Raw genomic sequence first — 22,526 nt, forward strand, 5'->3', positions numbered from 1 at the left:
TAGGTGTTTATGATGAATGTCACGGAAACTTGTGTGGGGTACATTAAAAGTAATCGTATTCGAGAGCACGTGCGATTTTTTTTTTTGGCTTTTCGTTTCAAGATGGGAATAAAATAGGCATATGGAATCCTGTCTATCTTGATTTTTTTTTTTTTTAAGGCTTCATTTCGTAAACCGTAACCTCCACAGAAAACGGACACATACACACACGTGTTGAAGAAATTCCTGACAATAATAAACACAAACTCTCGGGTGTCTAGTTTCGGTCATTTCATGCCTAGTTTTTGTTAAAAAAACAAAACCGAAACCACAGGTTGAACCGGAATCAAGTTGGCCTATACCCCAGTGAGATAGATGCCTGCCTGCCTATAGCACTCACTGCCTTGACACTGTTTCCGGACCTGAAGAAGAATTTTATTCTTTTGACAGAAAAACGATTGCATTAATAGAGAAATTTGCATCCATTGACTCATTCGCCATCTTTTTTTTTTTTGTTGCTTTCTTGTATTATTATTTCTCGTTTTGAAGATGATACGAGATGAGAGAAGAGCCTTGTAATTACGTTTATGCAAATCCGGCCTAAGGAACTGGTTTGAATGTTCGGTAATGCCTATGTATAATAATGCGTAGACTTTTTTTTTTTTTTTTTTTTTTTTTAACATGGTTCGAATTTTGGTAAAGGTTGTAGAATTGCTTATCTTTAAAATTTATAAATGTATCTCAGAGAGGGCACTAGAATTCCTTAAGGCCGGGGGATTACACTTTAAAAGTTTTATAAAACATTGTTTGCAAAACTTGAGAAAAAAAACAACCTATAAGCTTATCTGTTGCATTCGAGCGAATGTAACCGATAGGCTAATTCATAGTTTCCCAAACTTTTTTGTTCCATCGTCCCGAATCCACGCCAACCTATAGAATACTATACTAAACCCAAAGCTTCTACAGCCCCACCCCCCGGGGGACGGTATTGTCCGCTTTGGAAAACACAGGACTAATTGGTTGTTTTTTTTTCAAGTTTTATCGAAGAGCTTTTACAAAACTTTTATAGTACAATGCCGGCCTGAGACAGCCGTAGTGAGCTGGACAATATTGTTAGAATAGGGATTCCACAAAAAGTGTGCCTCCTCATCGTGGGCCCTGCGTCAAACTAGAGCTGTGATTCCCAACGTGGGCGTTAACGCGCCCCCCCCCCGGAGCGATGGAATGTTCCAGGGGGCGGTAGAAGCTACGGGTATGACATAGGATCCTATGGGTTAGATTGCGTCGAGGGGCGATGACAGAAAAAAAATTGCTTTGGGGGAAGCGATGGGACAAAAAGGTTTCTCAACCTTTTCTGACTCGCTTTTCAGTGTATAAAAGAGGAGCCCTTTTTTGTATATTATTTATATCGCGGTACCCTTTAGGCCTCTTTTTTTTGTTTGTTTGTTTATCAAATTTATTGATTTATTTTATTATCCTCGAGTGGCCGCAGAGCCCCTGGGAAGTGCATAAGGAACCCCAAGGGCTCCGCGGAGCACTGGTGGAGAACCGCTGAACCCGAGCAATGTTTTTCAACGGTTGGTCCGCAAAAAGTTTCGTCCAATACATGTAGAATAATTTTTCGAAATTTATTAGATTTTTTGACGGACCGCAAAAATCATCTTCCATAATTTTTTTTTTTTGGCGTTTCGTAAATAAAAGAAAAATTTTGGAAAGGGGAACTGTACAAATACGGGACTCCTGTACTTACATAGGCTATGTCAGCACATCCCCCCCCCCCTCCTGAGTCCTCAGGTTCTGGCGTCTATGGCCTTCAACTAATTCACCCGTGGCACGCAAACGCTTTTAAAAAAATGGAAAAAATTCTATTCCATTTTCCCCAAAATCAAAGAAATTCTCTCCAACTTTTAAACAATCTGTTATGAATGATGATCTTGTAGGCTGCCAAGAGAATTCTAGTTTCCCGTAAAAACGGGATGTATGGTCTGCTTTTTTTTTAAAATTCATAGAGCGGCACGTGCATTGAAAATAATCTTGATTGTGGCACGGCTTGGGAAAAAGGCTGACCACACTCCTGATCTAATTGACCGGGGCGAGGTGGAGGGGGGGAATCCTTAGCCTTCGTCTCATTGGCGCAAAAGGTTCCGTTTGGAATATAAAAGGTTAAGAACACCCCCCCCCCCCGATCTCTAGAGTTCCAATCGAACATTAATTTATATCATCGCAGACAAAAGCTTGCTGATCTTTGGGAATTTGGAGCTCCATGTGGTCATTTTTGGATCCGTATTGAAATACGATTCGATGCCTTTGTCTCCCGCTAACGACTTGTTCGATGCGATATTGTCTTACGGACACTATTCCCATTTGACACGCGAAGGTGATGACATACTCGAGCTGGTTTTTTTTCCCCCCACTAACTAGGCTGCGTTGGCCTATCTGTATTACTACGTTCTTATCAAATGGAGAGTCGAAATATACATCTCTGGAGTTTTTTTTTCACACCTCACGGAACTCTCAGAAAAATGTCTTTTTTCCCCCTAACGATGTCTTTTAATATAGGCCTATAGGCCTAGAATAGTCTCCGAGATGATCGAGATAAGATTGCCTTTTTATATACAAAAAATACGGCCGATTCTCTTGGAAGGATTTACTGACTATGGAAAGAGAGAGATATCTAAGGTTTTAATATCGTCGTTGACATAATGCCGTTTTGCACCATGGCGTATCGAGGACGTGATACATTGACCCGTTTGGGGCCCTAATGATCTCCAACACCCGATAAATCCTCGCTTACGGGGGTCCCGAAGATAAACAATGATATCGTATTCTGATATTTTAGGCCTACACCTTGTCAATTTATTTCTGGGTGCTCACTGTTGCTCCCGAAAAGTTTTTAATGCTTGAAAAGTCTTGATCGACACACACATTTAAACCACCCAACATACGCCAGCCACGTAGGAAGTAACGTCGTAGCCAGGGGCGCTGTGTTTTGTAGAATAAGTGACGCGAGCACCAATTTATGAATAGTTCACAAATCGGAATTCGCTCAAGCTGAGCACCCATAGCTCTAGACTAATTACGACACTCATGCACATCGGTGTCGGGCACATAGTGGTAAGGAATAGCTACTCCAGGAGGCGTGCACCCTTCGACTTTCAAACAGTGCATATGTTTTTTTACGCTCGCCTTATACGCAAGTCTACGGTTAAATAATTAGTTAATATTGCGTATTTCTTGGGTCAGCCGTTCATTCGTATTTATTTCGAGGATACGGACGCCGCCTACGAATTTCTATTGGTAAAATCGGACTCGTGCATGTTTGTGGAACCGCGAGACTCGTATTCATTTCTAGGAATACATTACGCTTCCTATATATATATATACGCATTTCTAGGAATACATTACGCCTCCTATATATACGCATTTCTAAGAATACATTACGCCTCCTATATATACGCATGTCTGGGAGCGCGAGCCTCGTACTCATTTCTGTGGAGACATGCCTCTTGCACGCATTTCTAGGAATACAATACGCCTCCTATATATACGCATTTCTAGGAATACATTACGCCTCCTATACATACGCATGTCTAGGAGCGCAAGCCTCGTACTCGTTTCTGGGGAAACACGCCTCGTACGCATTTCTAGGAAAACACGCCTCGTACGCATTTCTAGGAATACATACGCCTCGAAAACCGGTCTGGAAAAGCAAGCCTCGTACTAATTTCTAGGGGGGAGGGGAGGTAAGTAAACCTCGTATTCATTTCTAGGAATCAAGTAAGTGTCGTATGCTTTTTTCAGAGAGTAAGCAAGCCTCTGTCGTATGCATTTTTAGAGAATAAGCAAGCCCCTCTCCCGTATGCAAATCTAGGAATGCGGCTCTTATGCATTTATGAGAATACGCTGTCTTGAAAAACTGTCTGGGAAGCAAACCTCATACTCATTTCTGGGGGTAAGTCAGTCTCGTATGCATATATTTCCAACGTACATATTTCTAGGAATATGCGTACGTATTTCTAGGAAATACGCGAGCCTTTTCTACGGATTCTCGGTACAAGAGATGTTGTGAAATCATATTGGTCTATGGTTAGGGGATCTTTAACGTATGGCCCACCGAGCTCTTTGATTATACATATAGCTTAGTAGCTAGCGGGCTTCATTAAAATGTTAATTGTGACTCGCGCTGTCTAAAGTTGAAGATGTCTGGTCTAGGGTAGTATCAGGGCCTTTTTTTTCCCCTACATCCGTATAAGTCGCCCCAGTGTAGTAGTGACAGCTCAGTTACCGAACCCAATCACGGCCCGGCACTGCGTATAGGCGTCTACGGCGTAACAAATGATGGCAAGGTGACATTTTTCGATGTCACGGCCTCTGATTGATTCGTCATTGTCATTTTCTGGCTCCGATTCAAGAAGAAAAAACTGTTCGTGCGTATAGCGAATGTTTTCTCCTACGGGCAATAAGATAACGTCATGGCCTATGTACGGAAAAAATTGCAGGGCTTTTTGAGACATGGGCCTGCTGATATCATTAAATCGGGATTAAATTGATATTTTCATTGATGACCACTTTCAAATATCTTGTGTATTATATGCATGATGGTGATTGCTTCATCTCATTCGTGAAGTGTAGCCAAAAAACATACCGTCACGTAGGCGCTGCGTATTTTAAGTCGAAACGCCTATTACGCCTACATTTATTTTTTTAGCGGAACGTAGACGGGCATTTTTTCGATGACAGGGCGTTTATATTTACTCTAACGTTCGAAGTGTTCGGGTGCTTACGAAGGAAAACCATCTTTTTAATACGACGCAGTAAGTCTGATCGTAGTTTTATACTGTATTTTTAGTGTCGTTTCGGCCTGAATTCTTACTAGGGCCTATGATGCCTACCTTAACAGCGAGCTTCATTCGAGATCGCTGGAAATTTCAGGAATTTTTCCTTCTAATTTCGAATGGATTTAATTTTAATTCATGCCTGGTGTTAGGCCGATTTAGCCTATTTTAACTTAACTGTGGAAGAACCGATAATAGAAACGGCCTGAATACGGTTTTTTTCTTCTAGTATTGAAGGTTTAAATTGGACATCAGTCACAAAGTTCTCGCTGTTCTTGAGCACAGTGAGTGGTGCTCTTGAGAATATTAGATGCCCGTTTCATGATTTAGTGCTCGTGAGATATTGGGGGGGGGGGGGGTTGTCTCTTCTGATTATCTTCCAGCTGGCGCGCGTATGTAGGAGATGGCATATTTATAGGCTGATGGAGAAGGCTAATGGACACTCGGTGCTCGTAACCGTGAAAATAAGTTTGTGGACCCCTAGTGTCTTAATCATAAATTTAAAGGGTTATTTAAGGGTTGCCCCTTAGTAGAGAGGGCATTCATTAGTTCAGTCACAGATGGGATTTCTCAAGAGGAGAAATTTCTTAACTGACATCTTCCGAACACCGCTGTGCTCACTAAAGCACCCAAGAGCAATTTATCGTGTCGTGGTTTCATGCTGGCGAGTATTCATTGATCGATATCCCCCCCCCCTCCCCACCTGATCAAGTTGCATATGAGAATTCACATCAGGATTGTCTCTTAATTTAAGCATAGCATAATATATGACCAGGGCCCCAACTTGGAGGGGGGAGGTAGGAGGAGCAGGCAAATCTGGTACCTTAAGTGTCAGACCAGAGGGGGTGCAAATTTCTCCCTTTAACCTCTCCTTCAACATTACACATACGCCAAAATGCGTGCTTGCCCCGGATGACCCGGCTTCTAGCTGCTGCCCTGACTATGACGTCTTATTCAGAGATCACCCATGTTGTACATCAAAATGCTTGTCTCGATGACTTCTATCGATATCTGCAGAATATTTTAGTCATGATTAGACGTTATATTCAGATATCATCCATATGTTGCATGCCAAAATGCTTTTCTGGATGATCCCTATCGGTACCTGTAGAATGTTTTAGTCATAGTTAGACTATGACGCTATATTCGGATATCATCCATGTTGGCATGTCAAAATGCTCGTTACGATGTTACCTCTTTGCTCGTTACCTCTATCGATATCTGCAGAATATTAGTCATGATTAGACTATGACGCTATGTACGAATATCATCCATGTTGCATATCAAAATGCTCGTTTCTATGACTTCTATCGATATCTGCGAATATTTTAGTCATTAGACTATGAAGCTATGTTACGGATATCGTCCATATCGCATGTCGAAATGCTCGTTTTGATTGCCTCCATCGGTATCTGCAGAATATTATAGTCACTATGATGCTTTACTCATGTATCATCCGTGTTGCATGCCAAAATGCTCTCTATCAAAATGTGCAGAAATCCTCGTTCCTTTTTGGGATACCCTGTATGCGAGTGTATTTTCATAGTTTGTGACGGGATGGATTTGGTCTTCCGGGAATTTTAATCAGCTTTCTTGGAGAAAAATAGCGTAATAATTATTTTTGTATATTATTCAGTCGCATTATTTATAAGGAAGGAAAAACGCTGTGTTAATGGTCATCACAATGCTGTTTATAAGTGGTCTTTTTTTCTTTTCAAGAGCGATTCCGTCACTCGAAAGTGACCTTGAGGAATCGGGCACTTTGTTTTTCCTCCTTCCCACGTTTGTTTTCATGCATTTCATGCCGTACAGGGAAACAAAAGCGCGGCGTAAAAAATTGAATTTAAGGGTTTTCCTTTTATTATTTGCAGAATTATTGGTAAAGTTCCCGAGAAGTTTTTCCGTGACCTGTCAGGGGGAATTAATTAACTTTGTTTTTGTTTATTTTCGTGATGCATTATTTGAGTGGACATGGCTGTACATGTACAGCGGGAAATGTCTAAACACGTGTTTTCGACTAGATTAATGTGGAAAATCGAACCAAGGAAGCATGTCTTTGATTAGAATAAAGCAGGGGAGGGTTCTTAACCTACGGGTCGCGACCCAAACATGGGTAGAAGGACTTCCGAGACGGGTCGTTCAAATCAATTGACTGCCAGGGGCTCTTGAGCTATGGATCCCGGCCAAAACTTGATTCACGAGGGCGTCCGAGATGGGTCGTACAAATTCTTTCAGAGCTAGGGATTCTCTAGCTGTGGGTCACAACCTGAGCTTGATCAGCAGCACTTCCGAGATTGGTCGTACAAGCACGCTTACTGCCAGAGTTTCTCGAGCTATGGGGTCACAACCCAAGCTTGATCCGCAGGGGTTTCCGAGCTGGGTCGTTCAAATCCACTAACAGCCAAGCTTTTGAGCTACGAGTCCCGACCAAAACTTGATTCGCAACAGCTTCCAAGAAGGGTCGTACAGTTACAGCCAGGGTTTATAGAGCTGTGGGTCGCAACCCGAACTTGCTTCTCCGCGGGCCTCTTAGATAGGTCGTTCAAATCCACTTACAGTCCTGTTATAAATACTACATTTATTGAATCAATGGTTTCTCTTTCGTAAAAAAAAATTACACGAGTCGCGAAGTTGATCCTTATGCTGCCCTTGTTTTGGGTCGCGGCTAAAAAAGGTTAAGAACCCCCATGGACTAAAGGGGTTTCTTAACCAGGGTCTATGGACTCCTTGGAGAGATTTGAGGAGGTCCGTGAGTTAGAATGAAAATTAACTCATTGTTTTTACATTGCTGTATACACGGAATATAATTTGTAAAGAAGTCCCTGCCCAATCTTATTGGCACAAAGGGTCCGTGAATTATAAACGGTTAAGAACCCTTGAGCTAGAGCATTCGATTAATTTAATGATTGCCCTAAAAGATGTGTAAATGGGTTTTTCATTTTTTTATCATTTCCTAGACACGGGGGCCCCTCTACGCAAACCAAGACTAGTGCCCCCCCCGTAATGAACGGATTTTCGGTGTATGTATAAAGCTAAAAAAATAATAGTTGGCCCCGAGCCCATCGGCTCGGGTTCTGCCACATCTTTTGGGGGAAAGGGGGGGGTGTATAAATATTTATTGTATAGATGGCCGCAAAATGGCTGGGCCGGATATCTGCCTAGTACTCGAGGAGGGATTCATAATGGAAACCCTGAGAGATTTGAACATACCCGATCTAGTCTATGTAAGCAACGCTTCTTCACCCTCAAAGCCTAGTTATTCGTAGGCGGTCACTAAGGTCACCTGTTACTCGGTGAACCCGGTGTGTATGAATGAATTTTAGAAACGAATTCTTCGTAATGCGTAGTCATGTTTGTGTGTGTGTGTCACTCTCGAGGATGCGGCCCTCTCTTAAATCCGCCTCGTCGTCTCCTTGGTGCAGGCTTTCTCTCATATATACATACATAAAACGGCGGCACCCGTTGTCTAGAAAGATGGGCTGAGAGATACCACCCCGACGCCCGTGTGTGCAATTCTTCCCACAAGAGGATACTCCCATTATTGCGTGGGTCCTTCGAATTCGGGCTTGAGGAGTCACAAGCTAAAGATCCTTATGGAGGCCTATCGTAAAAATTTACGGCTCTTTTTTTTTATTTGAGGCGCAATAAAATTCAGGCTGGCATCTAAATTAAGTTCTTGACTGCGTCTTGAGAATAAGAACCATAGGCCGAAGCTTTCTGTCAGTAGGTACTTACCGGGTGTGCTTGAGACGGTATGCTAAGGTACGTATAGGTCGAGTGCCTGCTGAAATTTGCTTTGAATGAGAGGAGGTGGGGAGGGATCAGTTGTACTTGACCAGATTTGACCGTTTCCGTGAGAGTCCCGATTTTTGAATTTTCTCGCCAGAGGATGTATTTTTTTCATTTTAATCCTCCATCCTAGATTGTAGAGGCCATGAATTCGTACTTCTCTGATCCTAGATAGGCTATTCAATCGTATTTTTTAAAATTCTATATGCAAATGCAGGGGGAGCTGCAGCAAAGCCTTCTATGGATACTACTTGAACAGTTGAAGGTTATGCGAGCGAGATTCGTTCACCTATTCTTCATCCATGGCCCTACCGTCTTACATAGGTAGTGAAAAAGTTGTTATGGTGTAGGCGAAGGTGAACATTCGCGATCCCCGTGCAATATACACTTTCGGTGGTTCATCTTCCCGTATCCGCTCATGCCGTCTTAATCACTGTCCGCTCCTTGTAAAGTCAATCTCCCATCCCCCCCCCCGAGCTAGATTCGAGTGAGCTGCTCTCTTGTGAAAGTTCTGTTCAGGGCCGTCCCAACATTATGGGCCATCGGGTAAAGTGATTCTCTAGGGCCCCGAACGTAGCTGGAAGTAAGTTACATATTTACTCTTAAAAATCGTGGCACTATAGAGCTCACTCGTGAACTCATCGTGTAGATCCCCCCCCAGGCCATGCCTAGATGTGCCCATGCGTAAATATGGCTCTGGTTCCTTATACCTGGTCCCTGGTTATATGGCCCTGTCCATGGACAATTCTGTTAGATGTTTAAGGTGATGCCACTTTTTTTCCTTCGCCATATTTTCACGTGAAAAAATTTCTTCATATCTATATTTTTCATCACAGCTTTCTAGGGCGCACTCAATCACCTTCCATGGCCCCACTCTCACTTCATTTTCACTCGGGGTTTCCTTATAATATATCTTCCCCTTAGGGGCCAAAGGAGAACCACTGCCCCTAGCCCATCTTTGGCCTCTAAAGCCTTCTTTGCCCAGGTAAGAGTCCAGATCTTCTATTTTCTAGAGCAAATAGATTCATCAGTAGCAGGTGCTTCCAAAGCCTCGCAGATGCTACTAACTAAACCGCACACGTACCTCGTCCATATTCTTCTGCGGAACTTCTAACGAATTGGTACACGTTGGGATGTGCGTGTCCGTGTTATGAACCTAACTTGAAGCTTGTTATAGTGCTTGCTGCCATCTACCACATATTTTTCGAACTGTGAATGAAGTTTGAAGATTTTATCGTTGTGGGTCTGTTGCTCTCTACGGAGAGACTTTAACCGCAGATGCTACTAAGTAGTACATATCTAGGAGGCTTTTGTACTACCCGAAAGCCCCCACCCCCTCCCCGACATCATTTGAAAAAAAAAAACTCTCAGCAGACACCTTCAGGCAGACTTAACACGATACTTACATAACGTGAAAATTCAGGTACTTATTTTCCAATTCCAAAATATACTACTACACCAAACACTAAGTCTGGCCATATCGCTATATTGCAATTTACTGCCATTAATGAGATGGGTTGGAAATGAAGTCGCTGTCTGTCGGTAGGTCCAAAATATAGAAGACAGAAGGAAGCAACCAGTATAGAAAACGAAATACGTACAATTCTGACAACATCAATAGTGGCCATTCAAGTATTACGTAAGCAGATTTTCAGCCATTTTTGACCCCCCCCCCTTGTCAGCAAAACACTGACCCCCCCCCCCCCCCGCATCAGCAAAATTTCGTCAGCAACTTAGAATATTTCATATCTTCAAAAAGGGGTGGTTGATGACGTAAGCAACCTTCAAACCCCCCTCGCCCCCTTGTTATCAAAAGTCAGCAAATCCGAAACCCCTCCCCCCCCGATGCTGATGTAATACTTGAATGACCCCTTTGGGAAACCATTCAAAAACATCAATTAAAGTTTTTCCCGAACACGAACTCTAAGACCGGAGAATTACACTATAAAAGTTTTGTAAAAGCTCTTTGATAAAATCTGAAAAATTCCACCAAGATGTCGAATTCAATGCGCAAAAGTCAGCAAATCCTAAACCCCCCCCCCCGATGCTGACGTAATACTTGAATGACCCCATACGTTAGGGCCACGCATATACCAGCTTACAAGGAAAGGGTCCCAAGGTGACGTCTTTGAAAAGTGAAGTTCTTGAATTTAAAAAATCCCAAAACCCTAGAGTGATAGTGACGTCATTCAATCAACACGTGATCAAGTACAGCACAAAGAAACAGAAAAAAAAATAATAATAGAAATAACTAATTTCTATAGAAACAGAAACTGGAGGAAAAGAAAGTGAAAAGTTATTTTTCTTTTTATAGATATCGCCAAGAAGCGCGGAAGGGGATGAGTAGCCAATTGTTATAATTGTTAATAGCTTTTTGCCGCCATTTTTTTTTTTCTATGCGAGATGAATGTCCTTAACGGGCGCGGTAGCCGAGGTCGATAAGATACTCGCCTAAAGTTTCAAAGGATGTTTAGAGGTGTCGCTAGTTCAATACCCGGTTCGTCCTTGTCAGAAACTTTCCTGACGCCTGGAGGTACAACAGAAACGGCGGCATGACCACAAAAAAAAAAAAAAAAATTGCTACAGCAGGGAGTCTCACACCGAGCAGTTAGCGCTCCGATCTCTCGATGAGTATGTTAAAAAAAAAGGCTACCGTTCGGAATCGGCAATAAGTTGTAGGTCCCGGTCTAATTAGCCTTCGTCTGGAGAAAATGACCGTGGTTGCCACAAAAAAATTACCAAAAAAATATATCTCTATTCCTACTGCTATCTTTTCATTGCTGTTTTTTCGTCCACCCTTTCTTTCATAAAATATTCAAGAATCGGGACACCAGATTCTTAAATGTTGGAGGGGGAAAGCAAGGTCTGTCGGGGATCACACTGACTACATTCAGTACATTAATACCAAGTAGTGTAAAATAAGCTAATCCTCCCAGTAATTGAAGAAAACCCGGGCAGCGCAGGGTATCATAGCTAGACATATAGAAATGTGAAAGTATGTATGTTTGTTCAACCCCATACAAATCTACAATTTTAGACCGATCGTCGCCAAACTTTGCGCATATACCAAACAGGACCGGGGCTCGAACCATAGGCTACTTTAAAAGTTCGCCAGAGCTGGGCAAATGCCCGAAATGTCGTGCAACAATGGTTCCTGGCCTCAACAATCACTTTCGGAATGTTTACCGTGGTTCCCTAACATTTCATTCCAGACATGCGTATCCCTTTACAATGGTTTGTCTCTTCTTCGATGCTGCCCGTATTATGTACATAATAGTTTATTCCTTTATAATGGTTTGCCACTTTTTCAATCCTCCCAGTAATTGAAGGAAACCCGGGGCACAGCTCCGGGAATTGTAGCTAGTTTCACTGTATTTGTTTTTTTTCTTCACCAGTTAAGGGTCATTCAAGTATTACGTACGCAGATTTTCAGTCATTTTTCACCCCCCCCCCCTCCCCCGTCAGTAAAATTTCGTCAGCAGCTTAGAATATTTCATATCTTCAAAAAAGGGGTGTTTGATGACGTAAGCAACCTTCAAACCCCTCTTGTCATCAAAAGTCAGCAAATCCGAAACCCCCCTCGATGCTGACGTAATACTTTATCTTTATCTGAAACCGACTATAGCTCAGGCCTACCACAATGAAGTGATTTTCTGCCCTTTACCCAATTGGGTGAGCTATAGCGGAAAAATGAGCCTCGTAAAATGACGTAATACTTGAATGACCCCCTTAGGCCAGATTTTTTTCGTTGTAGTTAATGTCATCATCTGTTTCACCATTTTTTTTCTTTTAAACATCACACGGTCAGCAAAACAATTCTCCAAAGCAGCCTTTTTACTTATTGAACTATCATTAGCTATGGAGCAGATCAGTGTTTCCTGGATTTTCGTGCAAAAATCTATTTCTCTCGTCTGTGTAAACTGTTCTCTCCGTAAATGTTTGATTTTTGCATTTGAGTTCTTAGTATTTCATTTTCTGTCTGTTTTATTTATAACTTTTCTTTCTTTTTCCAATTGAATTAAACGTTTTTCGCCATTTTGGACTATTTCACAAATCTTTTGCATGCTGAAAAATCACGCCGCCGCCATTAATGGGGGTCGGGGGAAGCAGGAGTAGAAGCTAGAGCGGATGCCAAATCCGTATTTTATCTCAAGGGTGCTCAATCTTTAGAAGAGTGCGGGCCACTTTGGTTTGAAAACATGTCGCGGGCCACTTAAGTAGCATGCGGTGCTGTTCTGGATCACTTGAGTATTCCGCAAATGTGCCGCGAGGTCACTCAAGTGTGCTGTAAATATGCCACGAGCCGCCCTCCCTAACGATTTGTGAACATGCCACGGGTTGCTAAAGTGCTCTGGAATTGTGTCGCTGGGTCACTCAAGTGATGTGTGAATTTTCCGCAGGACACTTGAGTGATACGTAAATGTGCCACTGGCCACTTGAGTGATACGTAAATGTGCCACTGGCCACTTAGGTGATGTGGAACTGCACCACGAGTCAGATGACTGACCTGGAAATGTGCCGCTTGCAAGGGAAAGGGGTCCAAAGGTGTCATCCGCAAAAAATTCAAGTGCATTCATCTCACCCAGAAATACGCAAAAACAAAAAAATTAGGGACGGAATGCTGTTATTAAAGCCACAAAAAATTACTCAAAATAACAATTGACTACTCATCACCTCTCGCGCTTCTTGGCGATATCTATGGAACCCCCCCCCCCTTGTGTTCTTTCCTCCAGCTTTTTTCCCCTTAGAAACTCTATTTCTTTTTCTCCCTTTTCTTTCTCTGTTTGTGCTGTACCTTATTCGTTCGCCCCCCCCCCACACACACACACTCTCACCCAGGAGCAAGACCCTTTCTACTTATTGAATTGAATTTAGTCAAAACTACATTTAGAATGAACATAAATTTCATAAATAAAAATTGATCTGGGCCTGTGGGACGGGCGCGAATCCAAATAGGAGTGGGTGATCATCCTACCCCAAGAGCCGAATTAAGTTTGAAAAATTTGTCCGTCCCGTACAGTATGGGGCAATTCAATGAGAGAAAACCTACACAATAAATCGCCCCTCCCCCAATGTATCGCCCTGGATTCGTTCCTGTCGTGAGCCAGAGTTCAGTTAAGCTTCCTTCTTAAAGGAGGGGGGGGGGATTCTATGCAGGGCCGTCTCACCATAAGGGAGTCCTCAAGCAAACTGATGCTCTGGGGTCGCAGCATACTTAACGGGGAACAGCAATTTGTTTTCATGCCAACTGACTCGAGAAGATCATTGTGTGTGATCTAGTCATCATTTTGGCACGGGGCCCCCGGTTGATGCCTGGATGGGCCCATGCATTAAGATGGTCCTGGTTTTAATGGGCAGCTTTTCTGAATTCTGATAGTGGTCACATTTTTCCCCACCATACTTCACTTCAAAGCTTTATTTCTTCACAGATTTCTGTTGCCTAGTAACTATCACTCATGGCTCCCCCTTTCACCTGATTTTCACCCGTGGCTCCCCCGGAATATCCCAGAGCCACAAGGGGGGTGGGGGCTCAAATTGAGAACCACTGCCTTAAACCATGCTAAATTAATCTCTCATTCTGCGAGTTGGGGGCTGGAGGGAACCCCCACCAGGAATCCGTTCTAAGAAATCCGCAGATAGACGTGTTTCCGCGTAGTCACAGATTCTGATCCCGTCAAAGAAGGACCACGGGTGACTTGAATTCGCGGAAAACCAATTATCCATCATGATGGGAGTAACAAGAATCGCAGCTTGCCCTCGAGGATGCGAGATGAAAATATGCCTAGAATTGCAAACGATTTTTCCCGTTCCGGAAGAAGTAGAAGGGGAGGCCTTACACTTATTAGAGAGAGGCAACGCCGTCTAGACGGGCCAAAGCGTAGGCCCGTTCGTGCAGAACGGGCTCTCGCTTATTCCACGCCATCTTCCTTCTGAAAGAGGCCGCTTGTGCAATTTACCGTAAAAAAATTACATTTTTTTTTCTATCTCTAGCTCAGGAGGAAGACGTTATTCTCACTTACGTCACATCGGGACGTCGTCGAGACGTCACTACGCGCTTCTTTACACCGATTCAGTCAGTTTCGACGTGATATCGATATCCGTACTTAATTCCCTACGAGTTTCAGTTCTAGGACCCCCCAGACCTTGAAAAAAAAAAGCCTTTATCCCCCGTTAACAATGCATAATGGCCAAAATATGACCAACCCTCGTCGTATATCTTTGGTGTTGCCCAATAACTAACTGTTTGTTATTTTATCTGATCTTTGTTTGGAAACTTTCGATTATTTTAGGACTCACCGGTCCTTCAAGGTCATTTCCATTAGGTAAAAACAAAGAGAAGGTTGGTGCCATCTGTTGTGAAAAGCGTTTAATATCTTGTTAATAATAATGGAAATAATTCATAATATTCATGCCGCGTGGCCTTCGTCTTTAAATTGTTAATTGTTTCCTGCTGAGACATCCGGGGAATTGTCTTTTTTTTAGTTCTGCATTTGCTATTATGCTCTGACAAGGGTTACCTCTCTCTTCAACGTAATAATAAATGTCCTCTGGAGAGAGAGAGTCGTGAGCTGTTCTGGTGACTTGAGCGATTCTTTTGAATTTGTATAAAGAGTCTTAACAATGCTTTATTACACAATTAGCCGCTCTTGCAATGGTGACGGTCCGGTCGAGTTGGTCAGAGCGACGGACTCTCGTCGCGGGGACTCGAAACTGACCCCTTGATCTGTCCCCCATGAGCGGGATATAAGCGGGTTACTCACCCAGAGGATTTGGGCCATGGTGAAAGAACGATGTGACGCCCGAAGTGCTAAGCACCGAAAGACCGACCACCTGCGAGCTAAAAGACACAAAATCGAGGTTACATTGAGCAGGTGCTTACAAAGATGGTGGTTGGTTGACGTTCGTTTTTCTGCGGGTTCCCAATTTTTCGAGACACGAATTCGAGCCGATCTCCTTGTTAAAATCTCTCCACAGAGAGGAGCAGGCCTGAGAGAGAGAGAGAGAGAGAGAGACACGGGACAAATATTCAATCGTTACACTTCACTCACAATTCGGAATATAGATGGAACCACAAAAAATGCGCACACAACGCTATATACGCACTCAGGCCGGTAGCCGAAAATTTCATTCTGTGGGGGGACCAAAGTGGTCGAATTTTGGCCACTCTCACATTTCGGGGGGGGGGGGGGCAGACTCTCCTCTCGCTACGGACTTACACTTCCGGCACAGCTCGATCGGTAGTAAATTGCCCATGGCGAGATAGACCAGAATTGTGCCAAGTTTCAAAGAATTGATGACGGTGGTTTGTTTTTGGTTAGGGGTCATTCCGAGCTTGACTGCTGCATGGTAAAAGTGGGGACATTCTTGTCCAAATTCTCAAGCTTTGTAGTCAGGCCGGATTAAGGCCCTAAGCACTTAAGTGAGTTTTGGTGCCCCCCCCCCCCATAAGTATATTTTACTAAATATTGCAATCAAAGCAAATTTCAACTTTCAAAAGCAATTAACCAGGGCTGCAACTAGGTGCTTGGTCACCCGTGGCAAGCGCGCATTTTGATGCCGCCTTGAAATGTTGAAGGAGAGGTTTCAGAATGGAATTTCGCCCCCGCCTCTCGGGTTCAGCGCCCGGGGCACGAGACCCGCCTGCTCTTCCCTAGTTGCGGCCCTGCAACCAACCTCTAAAGGCAGGATATTGTTAGGAAGTATAAAAGTTGGGGAAAAAGAGGACAGCATGAATTAGGGGAAAGGAGCGTTGCCCCTAAAGGCCGAAACACACTACACTGACGTGATGTGATCATAACATCACGTCAGAGACGTTGTGAATTCTGATTCATGGGAATTCGGTGAAGTGGAAATTATATGACGCAGAATTTCCACGAATCAGGATTCACAACTTCTCTGACAGGACGTGAAATCACGTCACGTCAGTGTATTTCGGCCTTTGGTTTTTTTGCTGTTCTTTTTATAACCTTTCCCCCCAATTTTTGAATTCAAATATCTCAGCGAAGTTGGAAACAGAATTAATTTTTTTTTCTGTTCGCTACAGAAGATACAGGGCAATAACTTTCTAATTGGGAGTTAGAGGATAGGGGGGGTCGCGTATAAAAATTTTGATTTTTTTTTTTTTGTGACACACTGTATATCTTCACTCTCAAAACTGGTGCAAGGTAATTTTTGACCGCACCTTTGACCATTTTTTTTTTTTTAAATTGGAACCATACTTCTACTACGAACGGTTGTGATCAATGAGATAAAGGCCGCATTAGCTCTTATACGAGACACCCTGTATATATCAGTCTTCAAACATTTTTCTAGTCGCGAGCACTGCCTGTACCCATCATCAAAATAAGAGCACCCCTCGAGGCAAAATTTAACATACGAATGCATGACATCAGGATTCATTCCAATTCTTGAATGCAATTTTCACAAAGGTGTTCAATAGGGAACGTTGACCAAGTAAGTGCTCGTGAGCACGAAATCGGACTCGAGCACTCTGGATACTTCAAAGAGCACCGTGGTGCAGGCGATTGCTGTATGAGAGGCTTTCCTCTTAAAACTGTGGTGATGAATAACAACGAGCCTTGTCCTTTCCAATGTCATTGTTAAGAACTTCCTTCTAAATAAACGATGACTCTATCGTTTCCTTGAAAACATCGATTAAAAAATGGTTTTTGGGGGAAATTTGAATACGAGAATTCTCGTGAAAAACGCGAAGGACTTCACTGTTAGGTCCTCTGGTCCTACAGTCAAGGCCCGATTCTGAAAACTTAGCTGTAGGTCGTCGAATCCTACTCGACATTGAGATGACTCGACATCGTGGATGACTTTTTCCTAAGGCTGCCGAAATGGAAATCCTCGTGTCAAAGGTCACAAAGGCCTATACCGGCCCATTAATGAGGAACGGAAAAAACATTCAAATGAGGGCCGAATTTTTTATACTGTACGCCTTTAACGCATTTCAATATTCAACGGACATTCTGCTTCCTCGTCTCGCTATAATTATGCACCGGAATGCTAATTAGGCTGGACACATTAGGCCGCATTGAGCAACGGCAGTTCACCCGATTCCGAATCTTAATTATTATTATTATTAGGAGGCCGTTGCACGTGTCTTAAGAAGGGGGGTAATGAGGTATTTAATTGGATGAATGTCCCAGGTTTCTTTTTTTTTAGATAAACATTGTACTCAAGGCCGAGCTTAGGTATTTTGCGGCCCGTGTCCGTTACCTTCATAAAGAGGAGGTTGATGGAGAGGCTCTAGCTTAAAGGCTCGGGATCTATCACCTCACTGGAAAATCAAAGCTTTGATTATGTAGTTCGATTTTGACGACTCCCTACTATTTTTTGTGGCTTCGCTCAGTATCATCTTAAGAGTCGGGCCGACGGAATCTGTAGTCATGGCCCCACCCCAACAAGGGTGGGGTGTCGACAGGTCTCCGGGATATGTTTTGTGTGAAGCGCCCAAGTGGCGTGGTGGTAAGCTTTTCATCTACCCAGGGCTGCAATTAGATGCTTAGTCAGCCGGGGCCAGCACGCATTTTGGCACCCGTAATGTTGAAATAGAGGTTAAAGAGTGAAATTTTCGCCCTCACCAGTCCGGGACACCGGGGCCTGCACCCCCTCCCTAGTTCAGGCCCTGCGTCTACAACCTTTGCCGTCACAGTCCCATGTTCCCCGCGAGCAAAATATCTTATCTATATTCCTCCCCGGGTTCGCCCAAGGAGGAATACAGATAATATATTTTCCCCTAACGGGCTTGAGAGGCGACCACCGATAGATGGCCCCCTTCATTTCCAACCTAACTCATTAATGGCAGTAAATTGCAATATAGCGATATGGCCAGACGGGGTATGAAAATATCATGATTTTTTTCAAATTTAAAAAAAAAAAAATCGGATTTTTTTAAAATTAAAATTAATTGATCGCTCATTAATTGAAACAAATCTTGTTAATCATTATGAATGCATATTTTCATGTCTCCTAATCTCTCATATTTAATTAAGCATTAATGAATAAACTGCAAACGAACTACGAGCAGAAAATACGAACACCAAAAATCTGTGTAACATGAAAGATCATTGATCCCAAATTAACTTCATGGATTAACATTTCTCTTGTAGAGAAAAGTGCTTTTATTAAGTGAATGCGTGGTGGCAACTCAGTATCACGCATACCGATTTCTTATTTGCCACCAATTGTGGGCCTTTCCCGGCAACCTTACATCGCTTTAAAGCGATTGGTACGTCCCTGCACTACGCTTGCCACATGCTGTCCAGAAACTACGCTCTTTCCCTTCCGTTCGCCGGCTGCCCATCTACACGGACCCAGTGATGGTAATTCGTGGGAAATTTTGAGAGTTCATCAAACAAAAGAATTTTTGCAAAAAATGAAGAAATTAATGCATTGCAATACTTTTCTATTGTAAAATACTTGATTACGTATTTTTCCCGCTAGATGACAGCACATTTTTCTGAATGCGTGGGGGGGGGGGATTTAGTCAAAAGGGAAATTTCGCTGGAAGAGGTTACCATCACTGCACGGACCATAGATACTGCTTCGCATACAGTCGAATCCCGTTTTGACGAATACCGTTGTAGCGAAAAAAAAAATCTCGTCTTAACGAACACTCTTCTAATGCCCCCCCCCCAGATAAGTTAACATGGGAACGATGTATGAACCTGGAATTCCTTTATAACGAAATAATTTCTCCGGTCTCTTGGAGTTCGTTATAACTGGATTCGACTGTACTACGTCGAGAGGAATCAAAAGAAAAGATAGATTAGAAAATGGTGAGATTCCTTGACGGACATCCCCCCCTCGAGAAGATAGGGGGATCCGTCTCCCCCCCCCCACTCCCACCCAGCTCTTGTAACTCCGGTACCAGCGCCGTTAAGGAGATCGCCGCGTCTTCGTCCTGACAGTGCGCTGGTCTGTTTACAAGCGAGGATCAGAATGAATCCCAAAAATCTGATGGTCCCGAAGAAATTTTAAAGATCCTCGACAGTGGACGAAGTCAGTCAGTGACCTAACCGTGACCTGATCAGGTCGGTGAGCGATCGCAAAAGTGACCTGGGGTGTGTGAGCAAGCACGTGAGTGCACCAAAACAGAGTGCACTGACATGTGAATGACCAAAAACAGTAATGCAAACGTGATCGACCAAAAGAGTGACCTAGAGAGTAATAGACCGAATCAGTGAACGGCCAAAAGATGACCTACAGAGTGTGTGTGAGCATTATAGTGTCCTAGTGAGCGAAGGATCAAGTCAGTAAACGGCCTGAAGATTGACCAAAAAACATATGAGTGACAAAAAAGAGTGACTTACGGACAAATGCGTATTTACGGGGGGGGGGGGGTGAACCATAGGCGGAGACTTGGAAGTCTGGGAGGTCACGATGATGTCAATTCATATATACACATATACATTAGATCTGCCCACTCCACTTTTGCACGCCCCCCCCGTATCTCCGCCCATGGGGTGAACTTAGGGCGGTAAATTTTTGAGAAATGGGTGGTGAAAATAAATCAGACTAAAATAGGAGGTCTGGCGGCAAAATATGTGTTGCCCAAAGCCGGCAAGGCCACAAATCCGCCTCCGGCCCCTCCCCACCCATTCCATATCAATGTGGGGGACAACCAGGGCCGCAACTAGATGCTTGGTCACCCGGGACAAGCGCGCATTTGGACGGCCCCCTTGTAATGTCGAAGGAGAGGTTTCAGAATGAAATTTGCTCCCCTGTCGGGTCGTCCAGCGCCCGGGGCACGAGACTCGCCTGCCCCCCCCCCCATAGTTGTGGCCCTCGGGGGACAGCATTCACGATACCATCGAAATCGGGACACACTTCTCTCATTCGCAAACTAATTCCAATAGCGATTCGTTTCGATCACGACCAGAGAATGGAATCTCGCGTTTGAATCAAATCCTCAGCGTGTCCCAACAAAATGGATCCGAGATATTCGCAAAGATGATTGGTTTGGGAACGGGGTGAGAGAGAAATTGGCTTGGTTTTTTTTTTTTCCCCTCGCCGTCTCTCGTATAATCTTGTTTATCTAATGAACTGAATACATTAAGCGGCGATGCTGCCACGTCGAGAGTATGTATGTTCTGGCCACGAGGAACCAGCGCCCGTACCACAAACAAAAAAAAAATCAAGGCCGCGATCTGCATTTTGTTAGGAAAAACAAGAACCTTGATGGCGCACTTAATATTTCTCTTCTCCTCGTTGTAACGGCTTTTCATTTTTTGCTTATGCATGCGTCCTCGCTTTTCGGAGGGGGGGGGGGCGTTCTCGTATTCATGATCATGAATGGACCTAGTTTTCGTACCGTGTATAATATTATCATGAGATATTTTTTCGATGGTGCTCTGCCTTAGCTGTCAATGGAAGTTTTATCCGTTTCATCAAAACCCCCGCTGCATCTTTATGAGCCGGGGCCCTATAGGTTGAGATCCTTAGCGGGACCCTCCCCCAGGCTAGCCATGACCTTTTTTTTTCCGGATCCTCCCCACTATAGTATTATTGTGTGAAAACAAAATAATAATGGAATTATTTATCATCCAGGAAGGACAGGCGTCCCTGCTGGGTACTACGGACACGCTTGAAAATGAGCAACGCATAGTCCAACCTACAGCAACAGAAAGTCCGTAGAAACTTTAAAAATGAATAAAAACTGGAAAAATAATCGAAATTAGAAACGGTTTGCAGGGTTAGCATCGCTAGATCACGGGAATTTTTTTAAGACAGGAAAAAACTCAAAACAGCCGATAGGTGGCGCTGACGTACACAAAGAAAAGATACGCAAGTAACGAACAGAATGCCTCCGAATTGTTTATTGCAGCAATATGTGTTTCACATGACCACCACCACAGGGGGATAACGCATTGCAGGCGAGTCACAAATCCAGCAATGGCAGACAGAGTGCCGCAAGGTCCACATACACTGTTTTACAACGGTGAACTGATTGTGGATTAGGAGCTCAAGTTCTTATAACCGTCTCATTTGCATATTTCCACCGAAGTCGTTCGTACCAGCGCCACCTATCGGCTGTTTTACTTATTATTTTCGAAATTCCCATGACCTATGCTAACCCTGCAAACTTTTTTTTATTTCGGTTATTTTCCCGGTTTTTATGAATTTTTAAAGTTTCTGCGGACTTTTTTGCCCACCCTGTACATATATGTTACGGTAAATGGGATAAATGCCTACTTATACCAATGGTCTTGATAAAGTTTGATAAATTTATCACTTTTACCGGCGAATATGCATAATAGCCAAGTGTCGTTGGTAAATACTTGAAATTTATTGCTTTTAGATCTGTGATTATGTATAATACCCTATAATTGGCAAATTTGATAAATATGAAAAAAAATCCAAATGATCCTAGTATGTGTGATGCATATAGTCGGACCCCCCACCATAATGATAACAAATTTTACGATCGCACCCCGATAACAATGATACAATATATGCATGATGTATACGATTTATCGTGTTTACCAGCGATGCAATACTTGAGAACTATGCGTAATCGCCGGTAAAAGTGATAACGTTAGGGAAATTTATCAAGATAACCGGTTAATTACCGAGCATTTTGATAAGTTATTATGTATAATAACCGGATTTTTTTTTATCACATTTACCCTATACACACCACAGGAGCTCCTATGCGAAAAAATATTGAGGGGGATGAGGAGGCCAAAGCCCAGACGTTCCATTTATTGGTATTCAGCGACTTACGTTCTGGCTCAGCTTTTCACTAAATCACTTTTTTACTAATTTCACTCAAAATTAGCCTAGAAATGCGTGGAAGTTATACTCGCCTCTATTGAAGGTCGTGGAAATATGTAGTGGGCATGCGCACCTTTAATAAAGATGCCTTAAAAATGCGTAAAATAAAGGTCTTGCTTATCATCTAGATATATATGC

The 22,526-nt window shown here is 43.2% G+C and overlaps 1 protein-coding gene across 5 annotated transcripts in view; it reads left to right on the forward strand.

The window, feature by feature from the left end:
- Nucleotides 1-22,526, forward strand: part of LOC149079672 (epidermal growth factor receptor kinase substrate 8-like) — an 84,511-nt gene that overhangs the window by 17,008 nt on the left and 44,977 nt on the right. For 2 of the 5 annotated variants that reach the window (XM_089240281.1, XM_089240284.1), the window contains exon 1: nt 4,667-4,793. The exons of the other annotated variants lie outside the window; for them this stretch is intronic. The gene's annotated coding sequence lies outside the window, so the exon portion shown is untranslated. Of the gene's footprint in view, nt 1-4,666; nt 4,794-22,526 lie in introns of those variants that run through there. 5 annotated transcript variants of the gene reach the window in all.

Source organism: Pholcus phalangioides, unplaced genomic scaffold (genome assembly GCF_987345545.1).
Source record: "Pholcus phalangioides strain wild (caught in Gottingen) unplaced genomic scaffold, Ppha-v1.0 ptg000012l_1, whole genome shotgun sequence".
Lineage (NCBI taxonomy): Eukaryota > Metazoa > Arthropoda > Arachnida > Araneae > Pholcidae > Pholcus > Pholcus phalangioides.